The 13,470-nt window shown below is 39.1% G+C and overlaps 1 long non-coding RNA gene across 1 annotated transcript; it reads left to right on the top strand.

The window, feature by feature from the left end:
• Positions 1-2,755: 2,755 nt before the first annotated feature.
• LOC115340657 lies at positions 2,756-10,466 on the top strand. Its single transcript, XR_003923122.1, has 2 exons — positions 2,756-4,039; positions 10,131-10,466. It is a non-coding gene; the product is annotated as an uncharacterized LOC115340657 (long non-coding RNA).
• The last annotated feature ends 3,004 nt before the right edge of the window (positions 10,467-13,470 follow it).

The raw sequence follows: 13,470 nt of genomic DNA, 5'->3' as shown, positions 1-13,470 counted from the left end.
CATGAAAGAGCTTTCTGAGAAGATGTTATCAATTTTCTATGAAACAAGGTTAAAAAGCAGGGAGCAATCCGGTAGTGGGAGTATAGCCTGGTGATGCTACATGGTGCCCTACTGATCTCAGGTAGGTTGTCTCTTGCCAGAATACGTGATTTGAATCCCAAAGTTTATCCTGCTTCCCAGCTGTATGTCATTTTGTCCAAGAAGTAATTTGAGCATCAAGACTTTCAGATGCATGTGTCCAGAACACTACAATACATCATCTTAAAAATGAAAATAATTCATTTTTTTAGCAGGAGTTTGATAACCATTAAATGAGTAAGCAATGAACAGCATAAGAGGCACTAGGGGTTTTAGTAATACTGACTTTAAAGACATCGGTTTATTCTTGCTGGAGAGAAATCTCACTATGTGAGGAATTTTGCCAGGAAAAACAATTTCAAATTAACATGAAGGGATACAGACTTTCTCTGATTAAATTATCTCTCTCTTTTTTTTTTCTTTTCTTTTTTTTTTTTTTTTAATGAGTAGCAAGGGAATACATGTCTATTTATTTGGACAACTAAAATTTTTTAACTTTGGGTAAATAGTGGTCTCTATTCAGTTGACTCCAACTAGTAACATCCAACAAAAACATTTTCCTCTTCCACTTTCTAAGTTTCTGAATGTTTCCATTTAGCCCTAAGACATTATCAGTGCAGATTATGAGTATATAAAAAATATAGCACCTGAAATTCTAAGAATTGTATCCAGTTTTCACAGATCAGATGCAATACCTGCATATACATCATTCAAGCTGCTGCTATCCTTTATGCAATGTCAATAATTTCTATGAATAATAGCATTTTACTTTCTTCTTATACTTCATTCGGAGTTTATAGTTTTCTTTCACTTCCCACATTTCCTCTCTTGTGAGCTTACCTGTCAGTCTCCATATTATTGTGCCTATCACTGTCTAGATTTCACTGTGATAAAATCTTTTCCCATATCAACACTTCTGATTTTTTCATTTGTACAAATCCCTGTTCTGTGGCTTCCAAAAAACGCAGATCTCTAGACTCTGGTACATGCAGAAAAGTACAGTGCTTCCTTTCAGTCCTCCACTGCCTCAAATCAATTCAAAAGCACTATCTTATCCTGTTGAAATGTCTGCTAGCTATTAAAATTAAAATGATTCTGTGATTCTGTAATGAAAATCCTCAGAAGACTAGAGATTTGTGTACTTAGCATAAACCTGGAAGATGAGTTCAGGCTCTTTACTACAGCTCCCACATATCTCAGTGAACAAGTCAAACACTGCCATATCCTTTAAAAGATACACAGGCACACTGCTTAGTCTTGGAAATGCTTAAGTCTTCGTGGTGGTAACATTATCAGCAAATTGGCACCTGCCAAAATAATTTCTGACCCGTTATTTAGCTAATAAGGTGGTCAGAACCCAACCTATGTCAAAACTAAAACAGCTCGAAGAGAGATTTTGAGACTAAAGAGTAGACGTCGGTCCCACAGCAAGGCACAGCACACACCAAACCTATGTAATTTATATACACTTGCTAAAGACAATCTATTACAATCTGCAGAAGCGATTTCATGAAAAGAAAATTTGAAGGCATAGAGAAATCTGGACAAGCATCAAACAGGTATTGAGTCTGAGACAAGGGACGGCTTTCCCAGTGGGTACTGGGATGAGTAAGCAATCTGACAAGACTGGTTCAAGGATCCTGAGAAAAAGTACTGCTTTTTTGTTTTTTCTCCCTTGGTTGTTTGGATTTTTTTCCCCCCAAAGGAAAGGCTCTGAGAAGCTCCTAAGACACCCAAGAGGGACACAGCCACAGGAGGGTGGCATCGCCACAGCGGCACACATAGAAGCAGCCAGGTGAACACTGAGCCCCACTCCAGTCCTGCCTCTGTCAGCTGCCCAGTCGCTCCACAAGACCACAGCATTGCCAGATCCTGTCCCTTGGCATCCTTTCTTTTTTTTCCCAAGTAATTTCAAAAATTATCCTCAGGCTTACAAACCACTTACTGATGTCTCCATCATCCTGTCATTGTGAATATGTTGCTTACCTTTGAAACAGCTCTTTAACTGTGCGAGAAAATGTATGTTGCTGTCCTGTCACCCTATCTATGCAGATGAATCTGTTGATTGGCATGTAGTTGAATGATTTCAGTTTTTCACAAAAACCTGTGTGAATTCCATGTATTGATTATAGATGGTAAAACAAACAGTAGATGACATAAAATTATATTGCACCACTGTTAGGGCCTCCTTTGTCATGGTCTCTCTTTTTTGTACAAGCCTTTATACTGAGTGGTGTCCAGTATCCCTCCCAATTTGTAAAGCCTATGAACAGAAGCAAATCCATTCATCAAATTATTTCTTCTAAGGAGCTTTGTTGAAGAATTCATAATATTTTTTCAAGCATTTCTTTGTGTTAGTAGTGTGAAAGCTGCCATTAACAAAATTATTAAAGAAAAAGCTTGCTGAAAGCTGATTTACCAGGCTCTCTATTTAATTGCAATATATTATTAAATGTAGATGGCATAAGCCTTTCTCCAGAGAGAAAGCTATAAGGCTAACTCTGGAGAAGAGTCATGTTTAATGAGCCTGGGCTTTTGCCACTTTGCTGTGTACAATTTCTCCATAAAATAAAGCATAGCATAATTATGTATTTATTAAGAGCTGGGGAAATAAGTTACCACAGTAGTTACGGCTGGCTTAACTTACTTGTTTCTTTGCTCTTGACTCAACAGGACTTTGAACTTCCTCACAGACATTTACAGGAGAAAAAGAAACCTCCAGATGGGCTAGAATTACTAGAAATGAGCAGATGATTTTGTAACAGAAGCAGAACTGGTTGGATTTACCTCTGCAGTTTCAGATATCAGCACTCTGATAAATATCCTGATTTAACCTAGAGTATTTCCTAAAGACTGAGACTGGCAGGAACATAACTTACAGTTTCAGAAAAAGGCTTTTAATTCAACTCAGCGTTGATTGCATGGAGCAGTCGGTACACGTGGGAAATGACACGGCAATTGCATAGAAAGCAATCTGGAAGTAGGCACCTGAAGAACTACGTCTGATGGTTTTTCAGCACTTTGTGCTATAGCCTCCTTGCCTCTGAACTTCGTTCGTCATCAGACTAGGGAAGGGGCAAAACTGATCTTCTGTTAGCTGTGTGCCTCCTGCATCATAGCTCCAGCCCTGGCTGTTATCGGAGGAACCAGGGGAACCTTAGTCTGTTCTAAGTTACGTTCATTTGCAATATCCCCCTTCTGAACATTTCCCTCATGAAGAATAACTGGAAAACAGCAGGACTGGGCTGTACTCCAGCCTTTTCCCAGCATTCGCCCCAAGTTGGAGACCATGTTTGTGGCCACCCTGCCAGGTCTACACCCAGGGAGGAATTCACAAAACTATAGTCTCTCTTCAGCTCAGGGGTGCTGTTGTCTGCACAATTAGGGACACAGAAATTGCCATATCAAATCAGAATAATGGACTGTCTAGTACAATATCCTGAGGCCAGTAACAGATGCTTTGGAGAAAAACGTTAAAAAGAGTCAGTGGTAGGTAAATGTGGAACAATCTGCTGGTAGAGAAAGTTTTTCTAATTTTTGTGGAAAATTAGGTATTACACATTATTTTGTATAATATGGACCTCTGCTTACCTCTGATATTAATCTTGCCTTACAAGTGTTAAGCTGAGGGAGACTAATAAGGAAAACCAAATAAGTAACAATAACGGCCAAGAGGAAAGGTTGGCATAGGGAATACCAAGGATTCTTAATGAACTGTCACTGAGAAAAAAAACCTAGTCTAGTGTACACTCAGATGGCAACGCTGACTCTTTCTTGCCCAAACTTAGGATTAAATTATGTATCAGGATTGAAAAATAATGATTTCAAAGGATGGGAAGAGAACTTGATTGAGAGGCTTGTCAGTAACACAAATTTAACATGGAGCAAAGCACCCCTGAAAACATGTTGTGAAAATTAAGCCATTTCTCTAAGATTTATGAGAGCACCTGACTGTGGAAAGGTTTGTGGTCTCCACTGTTTGGGGTGGGCTCCTGAAGCTTTTAGGTGTATCAATATTTCAAAATGTTTGCATGTTAGGTTCAGCTCTAGTTTACAGTGTGCCTGTTTCTCTGTTTCTCATGTTTTGCAATATAGCAAGCTTCAAATCCAATTAAAACAAAGCCGAAAGGCTTTAATTCATGGTGTGGTGACATGTGGAAACACAGACACATAGTGAAGGTGATACATTTTCCTGGTTACTAGCTGACATGCCCAAGATATTCCAGTTTTCCCATGCACAAAATAATCCCATATACAGACCATTTCCAATTTTGTGAATAAAAGGCTGAGGAAGAATAGTATTGGTCACTGTCATGGTTTAACCCCAGCCAGCAACTAGGCACCACAGAGCTGCTTGCTCTCTCCCCTCACAGTGGGATGGGGGAGAGAATTGGAAAGTACAAGTGAGAAAACTCATGGACTGAGATAAAGACAGTTTAATACGTAAAGCAAAAGCCGCGCGCACAAGCAAAACAAAACGAGGAATTCCTTCCCCACTTCCCACGGGCAGGCGGGTGTTCAGCCATCTCCAGGACAGCAGGGCTCCGTCACGCCTAACGGTGACTTGGGAAGACAAATGCCATCACTCTGAACGTGTCCCCCCTTTCCTTTTTCTTCCCCCAGCTTTATACGCTGAGCATTGCATCATATGGCATGGAATATCATATATATGGTCAGCTGGGGTCAGCTGTCCCGGCTGTGTCCCCTCCCAACTCCTAGTGCCCCCCCCAGGCTCCTCGCTGGTGGGGTGGGCTGAGAAGCAGAACAGCCCTTGGCTCTGGGTAAGCACTGCTCGGCAACAGCGAACACATCCCTGTGTTATCAGCACTGTTCTCAGCACAAATCCAAAACACAGCCCCATACCAGCTACTAGGAAGAAAATTAACTCTATCCCAGCCAAAACCAGCACAGTCAAAAATCCAGAAGGAAGGCCCCATTTCAGGCCTTAGAAAGCAATAACAAACAGCTCCATCTGCTTTTCTGTCATTGTACTATCATCATTCACTATTAATCTTCACAACTGTCCACAGAAAATATAATCTTAAAAATATTTGCCTTCTGCAGAAAGGGATTTTACCTCATCTTCTTTTGGCTTCCCATAAGCAAGCCCCAATCCTACAGTAGCCTTGCCTACTGGGTTCCCATGGGGCATGGCAGTGAGGTCCTGTAGGACATTGCCTTCGTCCTGCCGTTCTGCCAGGCACTTCACCTCCTCTGGGCACTGCTGGCTGGCCTCTGTAATTGGGGACCTTCCAGTCACAGTTGTATTGAAGCCTGGGCTGTTAGTTGAATCCAGTTTGCATATGATTACTGCAGATGTGGGCAGATTATCCATCCCATCACCAGCTCTCCTCTGACAAGCCTGGGTAGCCATGCGAAGAAGACCCAGATGGATGGGATTTCAGCACAGAATACAAATCTTCTGAGGATCCAGCTGCACACTTGATGTTAACCCACGCTGAAATATGGGCTGCTGCTTCTATATTCATCTTGTCACTGCCTCTACCTACAAGGGTGGGATAAAGCACCTAGTCCCTACTCTGACTATTTCTTGCTCACTTACAGAAATGTCTTTACCTATGCTTGTAATGAAGAGTTATATGGAGCAAACACATCAAATATTTATTTTTTTGTCATTAGCATTAACGGTTATGACTCTGGCTGTGTAGAATCACTTTTCAAGGGGTTGTTGCATGCGATCCTGGCACGTTTGTTTTCTATTTCACTGTTACACTCTAATTTAAAATTCTGGAATGGTTGGTTCTTTCAGCCTCAGCTGCAAATTAAACAATTGTCTCCTACATATGCCGCAATCACACAACAAAATACCCAGGAGAAAAAGAAGCTCTCATTATAGACACAGGGAAAAAAATACAATTGGCACTAAATGGTGTCCTGTAAGCCATGTTTCAGCCCAGAGCAAATTTGAATGGCTAATTTTATGTCCCAACAACAACAACAAAACTCCAAACTAATGCGAATTAACTACAAGGATGTGACCTGTACCCACAGTAATAGTATTACAGATAACATCTTCAACTAGCTAATCTTAGTTTGTTGCCATATGGGGAACTGGTTTTAACTGTATTTTTCTTGGCTTTTTTGATACCCTTTATTTATTTATTGGAACAGAAACTCTTTAGGTTCTCAATGTTCAATACCATTTCTGTTCTCAGAGTAGGTTGGAGTGGGATGCACTGTAAGAGAATTCACAGTTTCTGTGTGTCTTTTGAATATAAAAATATTCTTATACTACTAAAAATATAGAAAACCAAGACAAATAAAAAGGTTTCCTTTAGAGATACCAACATACCATATATGATACCCCATATCATGCACAGATTGTATCATATTAAACAAGTGTGTTTTTCAGTGTGCGAGCTCTATTCAGTTACATCGACACAGCCAAAAGCCTCACTGAGAAGAAAATTATCTAATCTAGCTACAGAGTATGTTCCACATGAGATATCTCTGCTCCCTTCCCCCAAGAAAAACCCAGCTGAGGTGCCTGAAAACCCCTTTATCTTGCACGCACATAAATTTTCTTGAGGCTACAAGACCTGCCTTCCTTACACAGCGTTAGAGCCCAGTCTGTGCCAAGGTGTGACTGAACTGGTTGTTTACAGTGCTGCTGCTGGTCAGTTCCCATGAAGCCAAATTTTCTGTTTGAAGTGCATCCTTCCTGACATGTCAGATCTGTGCACAGAAACCCAGAGCATAATCTGTCCGAATAAAGTGTGCTTTCTGACAGATAAATGTTTTATTAAGTTCTCCTTTGCTAAAGTCTCTCACACGGGTTATGTTGACAGGTATATGTAAGTTACCATCTGGTTACATACTTTGTTCTAAAGAACCGTGGCTGGTACTTGATACATATGTTTTTTATTTTTCGACCAAAAAAAAAACCCCCCAAGCCCCACTCCAAAACCCAAACAACCCTTTGAAACGTTTTTCAAGTTAGTAGACCTAAAAACAATTGGTTGATGCTGTAAGGAGTTGTCATATGTGCTTCACTGTTCCCATAGCAACCTGTTAGAGGATAAAGCAAAGGCTCTCGGGGAGAAAACTCTGTCCGTGGGCCCAGATGCTGCAAAATGTTGCTGAACGTACCCAGAGGGCACAGAGGGACAGAGAAGGCCAAAGAACATTCTGAGCATATCTTGGATTGAAGATCGCTGTGGAAAATGTGATATAATTCACAGGAAAGCCTTCACAAAAATATCAGAAGAATGTCAGTGCTACTGGGGAAATAGCAGGAGTGGCAATAATTTTTGCAAAAGAGGCCGTCAGAGGACTAAGGTTCGGTGCTGTGTAGATGTTGTAGGGAGGGAATGCCAGAGCATGGATGTTGAAAGGCACGGATCCAATTAAGACCAAAAAGTTTATGGAACCCCAAATACCAGAAAATTTGGGCATCTGAAGGTAGTCACCAGGACTGACCACTGGCTGTATACCTACACATTTTCAAAGGTATGGAATATCTGCAGAAAGAATTGTAGTTTTTTCAGCATGCTTACCATTTAAACAGCCTAAACATGCACTTAGGTACAAACTCCAAGCAGCGAGGTTGGAGAATTACACCTGTACATTTAAAACACATCTAATTGTTAACCTGGAGTTTCAGTGCAGCACACACTTCCATAGTCAGTTTTGCTGCAAGCAGCAACTCAAGCTTGCTGATAGGTGAGGCCACACTCTGGATGGATTTGTTTTGGTTTTTTTTTTCCTTTTTTTTAACCGATCATTAAAAATAGAATACATGTGTCTGATTAAAACATATAAAGAAACAGTTGTTTATGAGGAAAAATGGACTATCTTGCAGAATCATAGACACATCTGCATTCTTTCTCTCTCATCCTCTCTGGAATACACTTCTTTATTCCTGAGGATCTTTCATTTGATATTGTTTTACTCCATCTAATACAAAAATGTAGTTGAAGGCACTGTTCAGAAACAGGTGTCTGAGCCCTTGTCACAAACAGGATGCAATGACTAGCAGCAGTAAAGCAGCAGGTGGTGGTAGACCACACTGAGATAGTTATAGAATTCTTATCAATTTCCACTAAAAATGCAGTGTTGGTGTGAGATTTTACTTCACTCTTACTGCATTAGTATGAGGAAAAGTAATAATGCATTGGCTAAGTGGTAAGACAAATACAGATGGCTGTAAAATGGAAGGTAAGTAAAAAAAAAATCCACATAAAAAATACAAAGAATACATTTAAAAAAAAAAGAAAAGACAAAGGGCAGAGATTGCCATGAGAAATAGAAGAGACCGAACATGAAATAAGTGTTAAGACCACTCAAATTTCACAGAAAAGGTATTTAACTCTTCCTATTTGTAGAAGTTTAATATTTTGGAATCTATTTTGAAGTATTTTTGCCTGCAAAGACAGTAAATTTTGTAACATTTCACAGCACAGAGTCATTATGGAATATTAGTGAAAATAAAATTGACTCTCATAATCTTTATTCATGTGAACTTCTAAGTTTGTCCTACACTAACTTCCCACTTTAATGGCTTAATAGTCTTGTTCAGCATCCAAACTGCAGTGCTAATCAGCCTATACTTGGAAACTTCTAAATTTAACTGAAGTTCTGGGAGATAACAATACAAAATAATTTCTAGTACAACAAAGCTTCAGAACTGGATTTGCCTTCTTGCTTACTATGTGTGTTTAATGTAGATATTTTGATACAGACTTTCAGAACAAAAATACTTGTGTATAATATATGTAACACTGTATATAAATATGGTGAAACATTCATGCCTTTTTGAATGGCTTTGCTCTAACACTGTAAATTTTAGTCAACAATCAGACATAACCATCATGTCCCAGCACACTACATGACTACAGATTTGCTTCTAGTCAAACTAAGTATGTTCCTTCATGATATGCCCAACATTGTGAGTAGTAACAATCCCAATGTTGACAATCTATACTTGAACTTTCTGCTCTAATAAAAAAAAAAGAATCTGATAAAAAGCATATTTTTCACCTTGGTGAAGTGATGGAGTGAAAAAAGTGTAATATCCAGTAGGACTGTTACGGCTGGTTCATAAAAGACCTGCCTCATGAGAAACCTGACTGAGAACAAAATGACAGTTTGTGTCTTGAGAAACAGTTCTGTGCCTGAAATAGGAATAGGTTTGCTTGGACCTTAATGTCGATGGAAATCCAACATGAATTTCTGGAAAAAACAGAGAAATTTTTTTTTTTTTAAATGTTATTGAAAATCCACAAGAGGAAATACTGTGGCATAATTTAAGAATCCTCACTGAAGATATTCTTGGTGACAGGCTATTGCACTGTTTTTTTCTGGTTTAATTTATAGCTGGTTTGGGCAAATAAGCTATGATATGTATAGCTCATCATATATGAAATATATCAATTGTTATATTATATATAATTAATGTAACTACAGATTGCTAAACTAGATTGCACTTTGCACTCCCTTCACACATATAAGAGAAATTACATCAGATGAAAAAGAAAAACCATTTTATGTGGTGAACCTGAAGGAAAGGGGAACAAAAGCAGCTACATTCAGCAAATATGTTCTGTTTCCCTGGTTCAACTATTGCTGATTCAGTGCTGGTAGCACTCACGTGAAAGATACTGAGCTTTGCTCCAGCATTCAAAGTAGTCACAGAATCAGCACCCCCCCCCCCCCCCCCCCCCCAAAAAAAAAAAAAAATAATCAGGAAAGAACTTTTAATTTCACTAACAAGAGCAGGAGCTGGGAGTTAAAAGTCAGAAAGATCTCATTTTGTAAAATGTGTTACTTCTCCCTCTACCTTGGGTAAGTGTCTGGGTGATACTATTCAGACTATAAGGGCTTCCTGACATTTTCAGTGTGGAGTCAAATTGCCTACTTCAGATCACAGCTTGGACTTGAGCGAAAGGGACATCCAGTATGAACTTTTCTTCTTTTTTCTTTTTACTTTAAGTGGTACTAACAATCCAGGTAAGGGGAAAAGCTCTATGACTACCTTTTAATAATGCTCCTTACAGATACCAATAAAATACATTGATTTTTTTTTTTTTTAGGCCAACAGTCTTGGAGGAATGTGCGAGGTGACGGTTAAGCCACATCCACAAGCAGTTTATCATCAGCTGCATTCTGCGTGAAGGGGTATAACAGCACTCCTGTTGTTAGTTACTGCCGGAGAAGCTGCTTCCTTTCTGCTGTTAGGAGCTGCCTTTCATTTAAAATATGGTTCTGGTTACAGTGTACTTGAAGTGTCTGAGACCTTCTCATGCATGAAGTATAAGTGCAAATTTGGCATCAGAGCAGACTGTACAGATTGTCAAGATGAGGAACAAAACCACTTCTGTAGAAATACTTCCCCCCCAACCCGCCATCTAATTTATAATTGTCGTCTGCACTGCTACTGTTTTGGCTTTTCATTGCGTCATCTCAGCTTTGCTTTCAAAGGCGTGCACACTTATCATCATCCTGCCCCATTCTTCCCCTTTTATCCACAGCTGCCTTTATATTTGGGTCCTTCCTTCTTTCTCTGAGGCAAGCAACCTCCTCTTCATTTTCCTCTCTCAAACTTCATGTCTGGGTAGGTTTCAACTGCCCACCTTTGATATAATTTTCTCCTCCTCGTTTCCTGTCTCATGAGCAGCTGTGATAAAAGCAAAATAAAGTCACGCTGACAAGATACATTCAAAACTGAAAAGCTACACACATGGTTGCTATGTGCTTCATTATATTAATTTAACTTGGAGAAGTGTATTTTTAAAGGCACATGGGTGATAGCTGGCCAGTTCTCTGTGACCTTCTTTGCTAGTGGGGTGTTTCTGAAAATTGTCATCCACTTATTGCTATGGCAATGAATATTCCTCTTTCAAAAGTGGTATATTATTAATAGCAGATAATAATACATACAAGTAGCTGCTTCTCTGCCTCGTCAAAGTGCTCTCTAAAACGTCACTCGTGACTTGCCTAAAATGTCACTGTTATTGCAATACTTAATGGCATTGTGATATTTTTTGGAACCTGTATAGCAAGACTCAGATAGAAATGTTCATGAGTAAATTGTGTAAATCATAGACCTTTCTTTGATGTTTTGATCTAATTTTGCTGGTTATATCCATTGCAGGAAAATTCAGTATTACATGTGACAAAAATGATTACTCTGAAAAAGTCTCTGCAGACTTATTGCAGCCCCTCGTACTGTTTATATATTATCCCAGTAAATATGAGCAATAGACCTATGGCAGTAGTAGACTTTTCAATGTAGACAGTACCAAAACAGCGGGACGCTCATGCTACCAGTGCCTCACCGTAAGGGCAACACGAGTCCTGTGCCTGCTTACAAACAGCCCTGCACACTGCTGCACTGCACCAGCCTCCGCGCCTCTCCCTTCCCAAAGCAGGGTCTACTACTAACTCTACCCGTAGAGCTGCTATTCTCCAGAGCGACAAGATGGATGCCTGGATGGAAGAATGAAGGATAACCACCCTCAATTACTGTCTAATAATTACTGCTGTCGGTTCAGATAGATAAGATGCAGTCACCTCAATGTGACTTCTCACTGAAGTCACAATATGACTTCAATGTGAATTTCTCAGTGGGACTTTTCCCCAGAATTATAACTACCGGTAGTTTAAACACATAACAAGGTAAATGAAAGTGAATAGCAATAATAAAAAGTTACAACAAGCCCACTGAATTTCCTATAACATTTAGCTTTTCAGGATTTTAAGGCTTGCACTCCAGGATTGTAATTACAGTCAGCAGTGACCCTCCATGACATTTTATTCTATTTCATTGAGTTCTTCCATCAAAATACCCATGCAGACCTAGGAAAGGGTTGCATCAGTGTTAGCAGAGAGTCTTACTGCAAAACTTTTATTGGAAAGCAGTCAGATTGCACCATGTTTGTAATGTATTAATGAAAAAGAATGTTATGATGTTATTTATGCTCTAAACTCTGTTTCTGCATAAAGATGATCCAGTAATATAAAGTAACGTATCATAAATGATGAAACATTCTTTTTTGTATGCACCATCAATCTCTCAGAAATAATTACAGTTCTGAAAATGATAGGGTAGCGCTTGTTCTAGGCTCTCAAGATTTTCCTTAGGCAGTTGTTCTCTCTATCATCAGCTCTGTATGTTGATTTCCTATGTTTTTCCTTCACATTCAAGTTCAGTTTAGATTCAGAACAGCCCCACTGATTTGCACAGGGATAAGATTACAAAGGCTTGCACAAGACCTTGATTTTTTTTGCCTGCTGTGTATAAATGCTACAGGGAGTTATGGCTTTAAGCTTTTAACACATTTTGATAGAGACTATCATATGAAAAAAAAAAGTCTCAAATAACAATACTACTACTAGCATCTTTTTGCTTCTTTATTTAATTTGTCTTTCAAGGTATATATGAGAAATAGGTATTGTTTCAACCAATTAATATCTAGTACTGAGCTGAGAAATAAGTTTGGAAACATATTATGGACCCAAAATGGAAGATGCTGAAGGAAATGCCCAAGATGTAATGGTATATTCTTATTTTACATTAAAGTGTTTAGAGAGTTTTAGTAAAACATATAATTTCATTTTTCCCAGAGCACTAGTGTATAACAATCTGAAACTAGTGACTGATGAAAAAATAGAAGAGAAACTAAAGAGGTGATAGCCCAAAATAACATGTAGTAGACAGTATTAAGTAAGAACCAATAGGCTAACTGAATCATTGCAATACAGCTAAGCTACTGAAAGCCTTGTGAAAAATATAAGTAAACTGCTTTCACCACACTTTGGATGGAGATACAACACGATGTTCTAGCACCGCTTAGGAGCAACTGCTTTCTAACTAGGCTTACCACCTAGGCCTGTCTTTTGTAATCTAGATAAAAGAGCAAGAAATTGAAGTAAAGAAAATCAAAGGTCAACAAATAATTATTTTCAGGTCAGGGAACATAAGATAACTATTCTAAAAACACCATAAATCAGATTACTCTGCTTATGTCTAAACTCATGCAGATTTCTTTGACTGTAGGAAACCTTCCCAACTACAGTTTGTTAAAGCTTATAATGAAGTACTAGACAATACTAAATCATTGTGTCCAAATCACATCAAAACGTGGTCCCTGCAAGCAGCCAGCTCTGAACAAATTTTGGTGTAGGAGCTCAGCCTGCAAGAGGGCTGAGCCAGAGAGAAGAGCGGCCTGGAGACACATCCCACCAAAGAGAAAATTACTGATGGCTATAGACATGCAGGAATCTTCTGTTCCTTCAGGGTTTTTTAGAATTAGGTCATGGAAAGACCCTTAGTTTCTGACCTCCTTTAGCCATGCCTAAAATTTCTGTGCCATGATGTTTAGAACTGCAGCACATACTTCTTTTGTCTAAACTGGCCCTCGTTAAGTAAGG

The sequence above is a fragment of the Aquila chrysaetos genome, chromosome 4 (genome assembly GCF_900496995.4).
Source record: "Aquila chrysaetos chrysaetos chromosome 4, bAquChr1.4, whole genome shotgun sequence".
NCBI lineage: Eukaryota > Metazoa > Chordata > Aves > Accipitriformes > Accipitridae > Aquila > Aquila chrysaetos.
This window is presented reverse-complemented; position numbering and strand designations above follow the sequence as displayed.